Below are 12,902 nucleotides of genomic sequence, written 5' to 3' on the forward strand. Positions count from 1 at the left end.
TCTATCTGCTCCTCAACGCGCTGCATTTGTTCAAGGGGAAAATCTTGATGATCAACATTAACTTCAACGAGTGCTGCTCAGTGTTTTGTGAAAGCATTGTGGATCGTGAAATGATGCACAGGAGGGATGAGGGACAGACAAATGGATGGATAGGACAAGGTGAAAATAAAATCTGAGAGAAATCAGTGACAGTCTCTCCTGAAGGACTAAGCTGGAGAATCAGTGTCTTTAGACAGCCGATCCCTGCCTGGCCCGTCTCGATGAGAAACCCCACAGGAGAGACGGAGGGGTGGAGGGATGAATGGAGGGATGGATGTACAGGACAAGGTGAAGATAAAGGACAAGTAGAATCAGTCTTGTCCTGAAGAGTGTATCCCCAGCCATGCCGCTGTCTCTCTAGAGCTGAGATTGTTTTCTGTCCATGGCTACATCCCAAATGGCTATATCCTTCATAGTGTACTACATTTGACCATAACCCTATGGGTCCTAGTCAAAAGTAGTGCATTATAAAGGGTATAGGGTGCCATTTGGGATGCATCCTGTGTCTCTGGCATTCTGTTCCTCTCTCCACCTCTCTCTACTCTCAGCCTCTCTTCTTTCTCCACCTCTCTCTCTTTCCAATCTCCACCTCTCTCCTCTGGCAGCTTTCAGACCTCAGGTCGCTTCCAATTGTGTGTCTAATTGATTACTTCCCATGCAATTACTCCTGTGTCATATTCAATATTTCATTGCTTGGATGAGGGCAGGAGGGAGTTTTTTTTTAAGGACGGCATTCATATTGTCACATTTGCAAGCTCTTTAATGCAGTTTAGGAGCAGCATGTTAACACCAGCCTGTGGAGTGGTTTCATCCCTAGGCCTAAGGAGTGTAGAACCATTCTGTACGAGCTGACAATAGTAAATGAAATGAATAGCATGGCCTTGGTTGATATTATGAGCCATAGGGGCACTTGATACATTGAGAATGAGGAGGTTGTTCTTTTTTTATTTTGCTATTACACAAATGAAATCTTTGGAATAAATAAGGAGAACATGTTTTTCCAAGACAGCAGGTTGAGAGAAGAAGATTGAAATGTTGGTAAGACTTTACTTGACACCTAGTATCATAACGCGTTATGACACAGTCATAACCCTGTCATAATATGCCATAACAGCTGATATAACCTGTCATAATATGATCATAACACTGTCATGACACATATATTTATACCTGTTGTGACATATATTGCATTATTCTATGGCTGGTTATGACACCGACATAATTCAAATGTGTTTTTTCCCTGCCAAGAAGTTTCCTTTCGCTTAAAAGTTTGTTTCTTAAATCCTTTGTTGTTGTTGTAATGAATTCTTTACAGTCATGTTTTTTTACTCTTCATCATATTTTAAATAACTACACTTTATGACACTGTCAAGAAGCATTATGACCATACTGTGTCACTTCACTTGGAATAAGAAAATACACTTCATGATAATGTAATGAAGTATCATGACCATCAGAATCATATAAGCCAGATAGGCCAATCACGTACATGCCCTTATGTCAGTCATCAGTCAAAGAAAGGGTGTCTTGTCCTGCTCCTGAAATCTGCTCCTGCATTCATCCCAGTCATCAGCTACAGTGCATTGGGGTAGGTGTATGTTTGATATCAATGTGTGCACAATTACAATGATCATTTAGTATGGTCAATTTTAGAAATGTTATACAACATAAACATACTGTTGACAAGTAGGCTATGGTGTAATTAAATGTGTTGCCTTTTATGGTAGGTTTTGTGGGTTTTGACACTCTTATGTAGGTGTCATAACCAGCCATTAAATAACACAATATATGTCACAACAGGTCTAAATATATGTGTCATGACAGTGTTATGACCATATTATGACAGGTTATGAGAAGTTATGTCAGCTGTTATGGCATATTATGACATGGTTATGACAGTGTCATAACGTGTCATGACGCGAGGTGTCAAGTACCGAAATTATATTCTGCACTGACAGACAGGCCTCTCTTAATAAAGCATCTTGTAGACTAATAACCCTTTGACAATCGCATCTATTTAGTAACAACATGTGCTGCTGGGCTATGACACAGTCTTTAGTTCCTTCTGTTGTATTTTGCTGACTGGCTTCACTTCTCTCATTAATTATCCTATGTGGGAATTGCATAAGCCGAAGATATTAATGGTAGACAGCATAAAGTGTGCATCCTAAATGGTACCCTCTTCCCTATTTAGTGCACTACTTTTGACCAGATCCATATGGGCCCTGGTCAAAATAGAGAAAATTGTGCCATTTGGGACGCACTAAAAGAATATTAAATCTTCAGCTTTGGAGGGAACTGACCCCTCCTGCCCTAAACAGAAACAAGTAAAATAGAAAAAGCAGCACATCAAATTTGGGCTTATTAAAACAAATCTGTTTCTATCTTGAAGTAAATTGGATAGTTAATTCTGAGTAAATTGGGCAATTTGGTAAAGTTTCTGCTTGAAACTCCCAGGTGGGGAAGCAGTCTTGCTCCCACTGCAACTAGTTCTAATATAATACAACTCTGATATCTGAAACTACAGTACACTACATAGAAACGCCACCTCTCTTCAGAAGCATTTCTCTTCAAGTTCTCAGAAGAAGAGTCACTGTCTGAAACTTTCTCAGCTTCCCTGAGAATAACAATAATTACATGAGGAAACATAATAATAAAAACCATGTAGCATTTTCTTCTTGTCACTTATTGAAAGAAAGAACGAACAAGACACAAATTAAAAAAGAAAAACAAAGCCTAGGGAAACAAAGTTGAAAAGTGGAATAAGAAAAAACAGCTTCCAGAGCCTTCTTTATTTAACATCAAAATGTTGATAGCATTTGGAGGGTAAAACAGTGTAGTAATTACACTGAGATCAAATGGAGAGTGCTAGGGCTAATTCTAGTACTGTATAGTGGTAGTTAGCATGCTAGCCCCAGCCCAGCGCTGCCTGGGCCCCATGGTGGAACCAGAGCCATTAATAATGGATTAGGTGTCATCATTAAGAAACTGAATGATTAAAACATATCTCCCAGCTTCAAACGGCAACTTTCTCCATGCTTAAAAAAAAGCCCTGTGATATAGGCTGGTATAGTCCCTCTTGTTACAACTATGTCACATATTTAGATTTAGGACAGTGCTTTTGCGACTACGCCACAAACATCCTTTGGCAATAATAGGCAATAGGTGTGTCTGTGACAGACATTATACAACAGGTGGGTCTAATCCTGAATGCTGACTGGTTAAAACCGCATTCCAACAAGTGTCTATTTCACAAATTGCCACTGGCTAAATCTATGACGTTAAAATACCTATTTACAGTGGCTTGCGAAAGTACTCACCCCCTTGGCATTTTTCCTTTTTTTTGCCTTACAACCTGGAATTAAAATTTATTTTTGGGGGGTTTGTATCATTTGATTTACGCAACATACCTACCACTTTGAAGATGCAAAATAACAATAACAAAATAACAAAAAAACGTAAAACTTGAGCGTGCATAACTATTCACCCCCCAAAGTCAATACTTTGTACAGTAGAGCCACCTATTGCAGCAATTACAGCTGCAAATCTCTGGGGTATGTCTCTATAAGCTTGGCACATCTAGCCACTGGGATTTTTGCCCATTCTTCAAGGCAAACTGCTCCAGCTCCTTCAAGTTGGATGGGTTCCGCTTGTGTACAGCAATCTTTGTCATACCACAGATTCTCAATTGCATTTAACATTTAAATGTTTCCCCTTAAACCACTCAAGTGTTGCTTTAGCAGTATGCTTAGGGTCATTGTCCTGCTGGATGGTGAACCTCCGTCCCAGTCTCAAATCTCTGGAAGACTGAAACAGGTTTCCCTCAAGAATTTCCCTGTATTTAGCGTCATCCATCATTCCTTCAATTCTGACCAGTTTCCATGTCCCTTCTCGATGAAAAACATCCCCACAGCATGAAGCTGCTACCACCATGCTTCACTGTGGCGATGGTATTCTCGGGGTGATGAAAGGTGTTGGGTTTGCGCCAGACATAGCGTTTTCCTTGATGGCCAAAAAGCTACATTTGTGTCTCATCTGACCAGAGTACCTTCTTCCATATGTTTGGGGAGTCTCCCACATGCCTTTTGGCGAACACCAAACATGTTTTCTTATTTTTTTCTGACCATTCTTCCATAAAGCCCAGCTCTGTGGAGTGTATGGCTTAAAGTGGTCCTATGGACAGATACTCCAATCTCCGTTGTGGAGCCTTGCAGCTCCTTCAGGGTTATCTTTGGTCTCTTTGTTGCCTCTCTGATTAATGCCCTCCTTGCTTGGTCCGTGCGTTTTGGTGGGCGGCCTTCTCTTGGCAGGTTTGTTGTGGTGCCATATTCTTTCCAATTTTGAATAATGGATTTAATGGTGCTCCGTGGGATGTTCAAAGTTTCAGATATTTTTATATAACCCAACCCTGATCTGTACTTCTCAACAACTTTGTCCCTGACCTGTTTGGAGAGCTCCTTGGTCTTCATGGTGCCGCTTGCTTGGTGGTGCCCCTTGCTTAGTGGTGTTGCAGACTCTGGGGCCTTTCAGAGCAGGTGTATATATACTGAGATCATGTGACAGATCATGTGACACTTAGATTGCACACAGGTAGACTGTATTTAACTAATTATGTGACTTCTGGAGGCAATTGGTTGCACCAGATCTTATTTAGGGGCTTCATAGCAAAAGGGGTCAATACATATGCACACACCAATTTTCCATTTTTATTTATTTAAAGAAGTAATTTTTTTAATTTCACTTCATAAATTTGGACTATGTTCTGTATATCCATTACATGAAATCCAAATAAAAATCTATTTAAATTACAGGTTGTAATGCAACAAAATAGGAAATACACCAAGGGGGATGAATACTTTTGCAAGGCACTGTACTCTGTTCCATCTGATTGCACAATCCACTGTCTCATCAACCCAGCCAGGCAACTGACAACTTGATCTCCACTACAAAAAGCATCTAGACATTATCTCACATTTCTTTTAGAATTTTTGCAAATGTATTAAAAATAAAAAACGGAAATATACATAAGTATTCAGACCATTCACTCTGTACTTTGTTGAAGCACCTTTGGCAGTGATTACGGCCTCAAGTCTTCTTGGGTATGATGTTAGATGCTTGGCACACTTGTATTTGGGGAGTTTCTTCCATTCTTCTCTGCAGATCCTCTCAATCTCTGTCAGGTTGAATGGGGATCATTGGTGCAAAGCTATTTTCAGGTCTCTCCAGAGATGTTCGATCGGGTTTAAGTCCAGGCTCTGGCTGGGCCACTCAAGGACATTCAGAGACTTGTTCTGAAGCCACTCCTGCGTTGTCTTGATGTGTGATTAGGGTCGTTGTCCTGTTGGAAGGTGAACCTTCACCCAAGTCTGAGGTCCTGTGTCATGTCCTGGCCAGTATATAAGGTTAATTGTTTTGTAGTTTGGTCAGGGCGTGGCAGGGGGTATTTGTTTTATGTGGTTCGGGGTGGTGTGTTTGTGTAAAGGGTGTTTGATTTAGTATTTCCGGGTTTTGGTTTATGTTTAGTTAATTCTATGGTTAGTCTAGTGTGTGTGTTTCTATGTTTGGTTGATTGGGGTTGGGACTCTCAGTTGAAGGCAGGTGTTGTCTATCTGCCTTTGATTGAGAGTCCCATATATTAGGGTGTGTTTGTATGTGTTATTTGTGGGTGATTGTTCTGTGTGTAAGCCGTATGCTTTACCAGACTGTTTGTAGTTGTTCGTTCGTTTCGTTTTGTTATTTTGTATGTTCATTTTTGTAGTTAATAAAAATCAAGATGAGCATACACGTACCTGCTGCGTATTGGTCCTCCTTCACCGACAACAACCGTGACAGAATCACCCACCACCAAAGGACCAAGCAGCAGAGGAAGGAGCAGACGGAGTTCGAGTTGGACTGGCGGGAGAAGTGGACTTGGGAGGAAGTTCTGGACGGGGCCGGACCCTGGCATCAGGCTGGGGATTATCGCCGCCCGCAGTGGGAAATTGAGGCAGCCAAGGCAGAGAGGCGGTGGTACGAGGCCAGAGTGGACGCGCTGAAGGAGATGCGCGAGAGGCACCCCCAATAATTTTTTTGGGGGGGGCACACGGGTAGTTTGGCTAGGCGTAAGAAGAGCCGGAAGCCAGCTACCCGTGGTTATATGGAGGAGCGTATGGGGTGGAGAGCGCTATGTTTCGCTGAGGAGCGCACTATCTCACCCATACGCACGCACAGTCCGGTGCGCGTTATTCCAGCCCCTCGCAGGTGCCGTGCTAGAGCGGGCATCCAGCCTGGTAGGAGGATGCCTGCGCAGCGCATCTGGTCGCCGGTACGCCTCCGAGGACCAGGCTACCCAACTCCCGCTCTACGCACGGCTACCATCAGGCCCCTGCACAGCCCAGTCTGCCCTGTACGAGCACCCCGCTCGTGCAGGGTTACTAGTTCCATCCAGCCAAGGCGGGTTGTGCAGGAGGTAAGATCTAGACCGACTGTGCGCCTCCATAGCCCTGGGTTTCCAGCTCCTGTCTCTCGTGCGGACCCGGAAGTGCGTCAACCCAGTCCGACTCGTCCTGTTCCCGCTCCCCGCACTAGCCTGGAGGTGCGTGTTCATAAGCTGGTATATCCGGTACCAGCACCATGCACCAGGATTATAGTGCGTCAGCCCGCCAGTCAACAGTCATCATCAGAGCTGCCCGCCAGTCAACAGTCATCATCAGAGCTGCCCGCCAGTCAACAGTCATCATCAGAGCTGCCCGCCAGTCAACAGTCATCATCAGAGCTGCCCGCCAGTCAACAGTCATCATCAGAGCTGCCCGCCAGTCAACAGTCATCATCAGAGCTGCCCGCCAGTCAACAGTCGCCAGAGAGGTCAGATTGCGCTGAACTGCCGGAGTGGCCAGACTGCGCTGAACTGCCGGAGTGGCCAGACTGCGCTGAACTGCCGGAGTGGCCAGACTGCCCTGAACTGCCGGAGTGGCCAGACTGCCCTGAACTGCCGGAGTGGCCAGACTGCCCTGAACTGCCGGAGTGGCCAGACTGCCCTGAACTGCCGGAGTGGCCAGACTGCCCTGAACTGCCGGAGTGGCCCGAGTGGCCAGACTGTCCCGAATTGCCAGACTGCCCAGACTGTCCCGAATTGCCAGACTGCCCAGACTGTCCCGAACTGCCAGACTGCCCAGACTGTCCCGAACTGCCAGACTGCCCAGACTGTCCCCCGGCGATGCCAGACTGGCCCGACTGCCCCTCGGCGATGCCAGAGTGGCCCGACAGCCTGGAACGGCCGGAACCAGAGCCACCTCCAGAAATAGGTGGGTTGGGGAGGGGGGGTGTCGCACAGTGCCATCGTTGACGGCAGCCACCGTCCCTTCCCTCCCTTTAGAAAAGGGGACTTTTTGTTGGTGTTGCTTGGGGTTATTTTTTTGTTAAGGTGCTTCTGGGGTAGCACCTTTAAGGGGGGGTACTGTCACGTCCTGGCCAGTATATAAGGTTAATTGTTTTGTAGTTTGGTCAGGGCGTGGCAGGGGGTATTTGTTTTATGTGGTTCGGGGTGGTGTGTTTGTGTAAAGGGTGTTTGATTTAGTATTTCCGGGTTTTGGTTTATGTTTAGTTAATTCTATGGTTAGTCTAGTGTGTGTGTTTCTATGTTTGGTTGATTGGGGTTGGGACTCTCAGTTGAAGGCAGGTGTTGTCTATCTGCCTTTGATTGAGAGTCCCATATATTAGGGTGTGTTTGTATGTGTTATTTGTGGGTGATTGTTCTGTGTGTAAGCCGTATGCTTTACCAGACTGTTTGTAGTTGTTCGTTCGTTTCGTTTTGTTATTTTGTATGTTCATTTTTGTAGTTAATAAAAATCAAGATGAGCATACACGTACCTGCTGCGTATTGGTCCTCCTTCACCGACAACAACCGTGACATCCTGAGTGCTCTGGAGCAGGTTTTTTATCAAGTATCTCTCTATACTTTGCTCCGTTCATCTTTGCCTCAATCCTGACTAGTCTCCCAGTCCCTGCCGCTAAAAAACACCTCCACAGCATGATGCTGCCACCACCTTGCTTCACCATAGAGATGGTGCCAGCTTTCCTCTAGATGTGACACTTGGCATTCAGGCCAAAGAGTTCAATCTTGGTTTCATCAGACCAGAAAATCTTGTTTCTCAATATCTGAGAGTCTTTAGGTGCCTTTTGGCAAACTCCAACTGGTCTGGCATGTGCCTTTTACTGAGGAGTGGCTTCCGTCTGGCCACTCTACCACAAAGACCTGATTGTTGGAGTGCTACAGACATGGTTGTCCTTCTGGAAGGTTCTCCCATCTCCACAGAGGAACTCTAGAGATCTGTCAGAGTGACCATTGGGTTCTTGATTACCTCCCTGACCAAGGCCCTTCTCTAAAAACCTGTTTTGGCTTTGTCATTATGGGGTATTGTGTGTAGATTGATGAGGGGAAAAAATGATTTAATCAATTTTAAAATAAGGCTGTAACTTAACAAAATGTCGAAAAAGTCAAAGGGTCTGAATACTTTCCAAAGGCACTGTGTATGCAGTATTTATACACTATATATATACAAAAGTATATAGTTTGGGGAAGCCAGGCCTAATTGCCCAACATCTGTACCTCACCTCACTAATGGTCTTGTGGCAGAGTGGAAGCATGTCCCCGCAGCAATGTTCCAACATCTAGTGGAAAGCCTTCCCAGAAGAGTGGAGGCTGTTATAGCAGCAATGGGGGGACCAACTCCATGTTAATGGCCATGACTTTGGAATGAGATATTCGACGTGGCCGGGGCCCTAGGTGACCACCTATGTCGCCTATGCCCAGGGCCGGCCATGAAAGAAGCTCAATCCATGTGTGAATATTCCAGGAGAGTATGCAGTATCTGAGCAATGGAAAGCCTGACAGATGATTCCAGTCTTTGACATGATGAATCATGTGTTTTGGGGGAGAAATATATGAGCTCTGTTTTCCTCTGAGTTTCTGGGGGGGTTTATCCGTCATATTTTGCCTGTGCTTGTCATGTATTATAGGTCAATTAATAGATGGCCTGTATCTAAGCAAGCAACTAAGGTTTTAATATAATCACATTTCTTATTGACCAGTGCTCTAATCCCATTCTATCTGAGACGCTGTGTCTCAAACCTCCACCTCCCTGAAATATTCCCTAGAGCATTCCTTTCGTTTTCTATTAGTAGTGATATGCTGATAATGAACTCATGAGAGATGTCCCCAAGGAGCCATCATCACTACCTCGGACTGATCTGGGACCTGTTAGGAGGATGGGAGATGAGAAGAGGAAAGTACTCACCCTGGATAGGACGCCATACCCCCCTATTACTTCATAGTAGTACAGTCTAGAAAGACCTGGTTATTTTCTACAATGATTGATATGTGTGTTTTCTGCAATTACTACAGTATGTCCTTTTTACAAACCCTTGGATTAGCTTTCCTCAGAGATATTGATGGTTATTGTTAGTGTGTATATGCATGTGCGCCAAAGTTTACAGATGTGTGTTTAATGCGTACGTGTGTACATGCATAGGCTATGTAAAGAGATAATTAAATGAAAGAGTGCAGGCTAGGAAACTAAAGCACTGTGCTGTGCTGTTCACACACCAGGGTCTGACTGTTGAATAATTCACAGGCCTTGCTCCGAGGGGTCAGCCTAAATGGGCTAACTGGACTAACTGATGAGCCCTAGTACTGTAGCCTGCTGCACCCCATTCATCTTCATCTGAAGGGTCACTAGAATGTAGACAGAGGGCTGAGTAACCTTGTGCACCTCTAGTACCCGCCGTCTACTATCTCTCCATTTTTAAGGGGAATATTTTTAGCAGTCAATCGGATGAGCCAGATGAAACACAGACTTTTGCCTCATTAACAGTTAATGTGAGCATGCAAGGAATTTTAATGTCAATTAATAATCATAACACAGTCTAGTCTCGCTCCTCCCTCCGGCTATGTTTTAGTTAGCTCTAAACCAGGCCAGTCCGTCATGTTATCAGCCTGGAGGACTATGGGTAAAACGGACATTAACAAAAAATTGACCTGACAACAAAATACCTAAATTGGGTTCTGCAATGTCCACACTAACATACCATTTAGAGTGAAGCAATGTATTGAGTGGTATGCTAATGTGGATATTGGAACATAGCCCCAGTGTCGTCATCCATTTACGCCAGGGTTCTCCTGATTCTATAATACCTGCTTTCTTAAACAGGGTTGAGATTAGGATTGGGAAGCCTCCTCCTCCTTCTCCTCTTCCTCCAACACCTCCTTCTCCCTCCTTCTCACTGGAATCACAGCATTATCAATCCATAATGAGAACGCACCCCTCTCCTCAATCCCAAAACGTTAGCCCCTAATGGGAACACACATCTCTCTCCCCAATCCCACATCAATAGCCCCTAATGCGAACACACCTCTTTCTCCCCAGACCCACGAAGAGGTTAGCTAGCCCTAATTGGAACACATTTTATCCTCGGAGTACAGGGAAATGTTAATGAAACACTTCTGGAGGGTTAAGCCAATTATTTCTGTTCCCGCCAATCACATGCCTCTCATTTCTGAAATGTCAGTGTTGCCGGGGAGCAGGAGGGAGATGGAGGCAGTGAGGTAGTGGGGAATAGCAAGGGGGCGAGTGGGGATAGGATGGAATAATTACGTTTTCCTGGCCAGGGAGGTAAGAGATTAAGAAAGGAGATAAGAGAAGAGAAGAGATAGAGTGAAGCAAGAGAACAGAGGGATGAATGGAGAGCGTGTGTTCAGGGCAGTGTGTGAGTGGCGAGAGAGAAGGAAAGAGGGGTGTAAGAGAGGAGAGAGAGAGAGGAGGGGAGAGAGGGATGTCAGAAAGGAGAGAGAGAGAGAGGAAGGGAGAGGGGGATGATAGAGAGAAGAGAGAGAGGAGGGGAGAGAGGGATGTCAGAGAAGAGAGAGAGAGGAGGGGAGAGAGGGATGTCAGAGAGGAGAGAGAGAGGAGGGGAGAGAGGGATGTCAGAGAAGAGAGAGAGAGGAGGGAAGAGAGATAGTAGGGGAGAGAGGGGTGTCAGATAAGAGAGAGAGAGGAGGGGAGAGAGGGATGTCAGAGAGAAGAGAGAGAGGAGAGGAGAGAAGGATGTCAGAGAGGAGAGAGAGACACAGAGGGTTCATGGTCCAGGGAAAAGTACTCTGGGATGTATCAAAGGTATAATGTGTACTATCAGTGTTTCAGTGAGAGACTGTGTTTGTATGTGAGAGTGTTTTTGTGTACTGTATGTACTTACAACAATCACAAAAGTACTGGCCAGAGCCTGAGTATCCCGACTGACACATACAGCATACCCCTACCACTATCCTATTACCACTATCCTTCGATTGTCAGCACCAACTGAGCCCAGCACAGCCCAGTACACTGCTCTCTTTGTGAAAAACTAGCACAGTGTGACCCTATGAGCCAGCTAGCTTCTCATCCCCTTCTCCCCCTCACGGCATCACAGCTTCATTCATTATTAATGGGTTTATATTTCACTGGCTGGGCTAGGCTAGCTGGGCCTTAGAGAAGTGGAGCAGATTGAGCAGAAGCAGGCAGCCATGGGTAAAGCAGAGCAGGTTTTAGAGCTATCAAAACACAAACACACACGGATGTGCACACACACTTGAACAAATGCGTACACACACACATTTTAGTAATTTAGCAGACGCTCTTATCCAGAGCGACTTACAGTAGTGAATACATACATTTCATGCATTTAATTATATATTTTTTTGTACTGGCCCCTGTGGGAATCGAACCCACAACCCTGGCGTTGCACACACCATGCTGGCATTGCAAACACCATGCTCTACCAACTGAGCCACAGGGAAGACACATGCAGGCACGCGCACGCACACACACACACACACACACACACACACACACACACACACACACACACACACACACACACACACACACACACACACACACACACACACACACACACACACACACACACACACACACACACACACACACACACACACACACACACACACACACACACACACACACACACACACACACACACAGGCAATGTTAGGAAGGGGAATATGTGTGTAATGGGACATGAAGGGCCCGTGCTGTTCTGCAGGACCCCTGTGGAGCCCCATACACAGCTCACCCACCTAGATGTTACAGCACGCATCAATTCATTAACTAAATATACAGATCACAGCCTCGCCACCACACACACACACACACACACACACACACACACACACACACACACACACACACACACACACACACACACACACACACACACAAATGGTCCCTTTTGTTGGTGGAGCAGAAGTGCGATAGATATTTGTTGTAGTTATTGTCCTCTTTCTTCCTTTGCCCATTGATTCCACTAGTTGTGTCTACTCCTCCTGTCCAGCAAGCCTTTGATGAGATTATATCATTTTCATGTTCATCGTCATTACATCCTGCTTATGACTTTTCTATGCAGTGGTAGCTCCACATTGGTTCACACAGGTGGGTGTAAACCTGCCCTGTATGTGATTGGTATTTAGCCTGTCCAAGGTCTGTCACGAGCTTCTCTGATTTGCCATTATATTACCCCTTGGCAGCGTTATCAAAAAGCACAGCATTGATTTTCACTGCTATGCAGACTATACACAACTTTGCATTTCTGTGTCACCAGAGGATTTTAGCCCCACAGATAAATTATTCAACTTTATTAGTGATTTAAATGTACATTTTATTTCACCTTTATTTCACTAGGTAGGCTAGTTGAGAACAAGTTCTCATTTACAACTGCGACCTGGCCAAGATAAAGCAAAGCAGTTCGACACATACAACAACACAGAGTTGTGTTGGAATAAACAAACATACAGTCAATAATACAGTAGAAAAAGTCTATATACAGTGTGTGCA

The 12,902-nt window shown here is 44.9% G+C and overlaps 1 protein-coding gene across 2 annotated transcripts in view; it reads left to right on the forward strand.

Annotated features, from left to right (window-relative positions):
* LOC106586446 (receptor tyrosine-protein kinase erbB-4) overlaps positions 1-12,902 on the forward strand; it is a 478,367-nt gene that overhangs the window by 305,677 nt on the left and 159,788 nt on the right. The gene's annotated exons all lie outside the window — the stretch shown is intronic.

This window comes from Salmo salar, chromosome ssa25, assembly GCF_905237065.1.
Source record: "Salmo salar chromosome ssa25, Ssal_v3.1, whole genome shotgun sequence".
In the NCBI taxonomy this organism is placed as follows: Eukaryota; Metazoa; Chordata; class Actinopteri; order Salmoniformes; family Salmonidae; genus Salmo; species Salmo salar.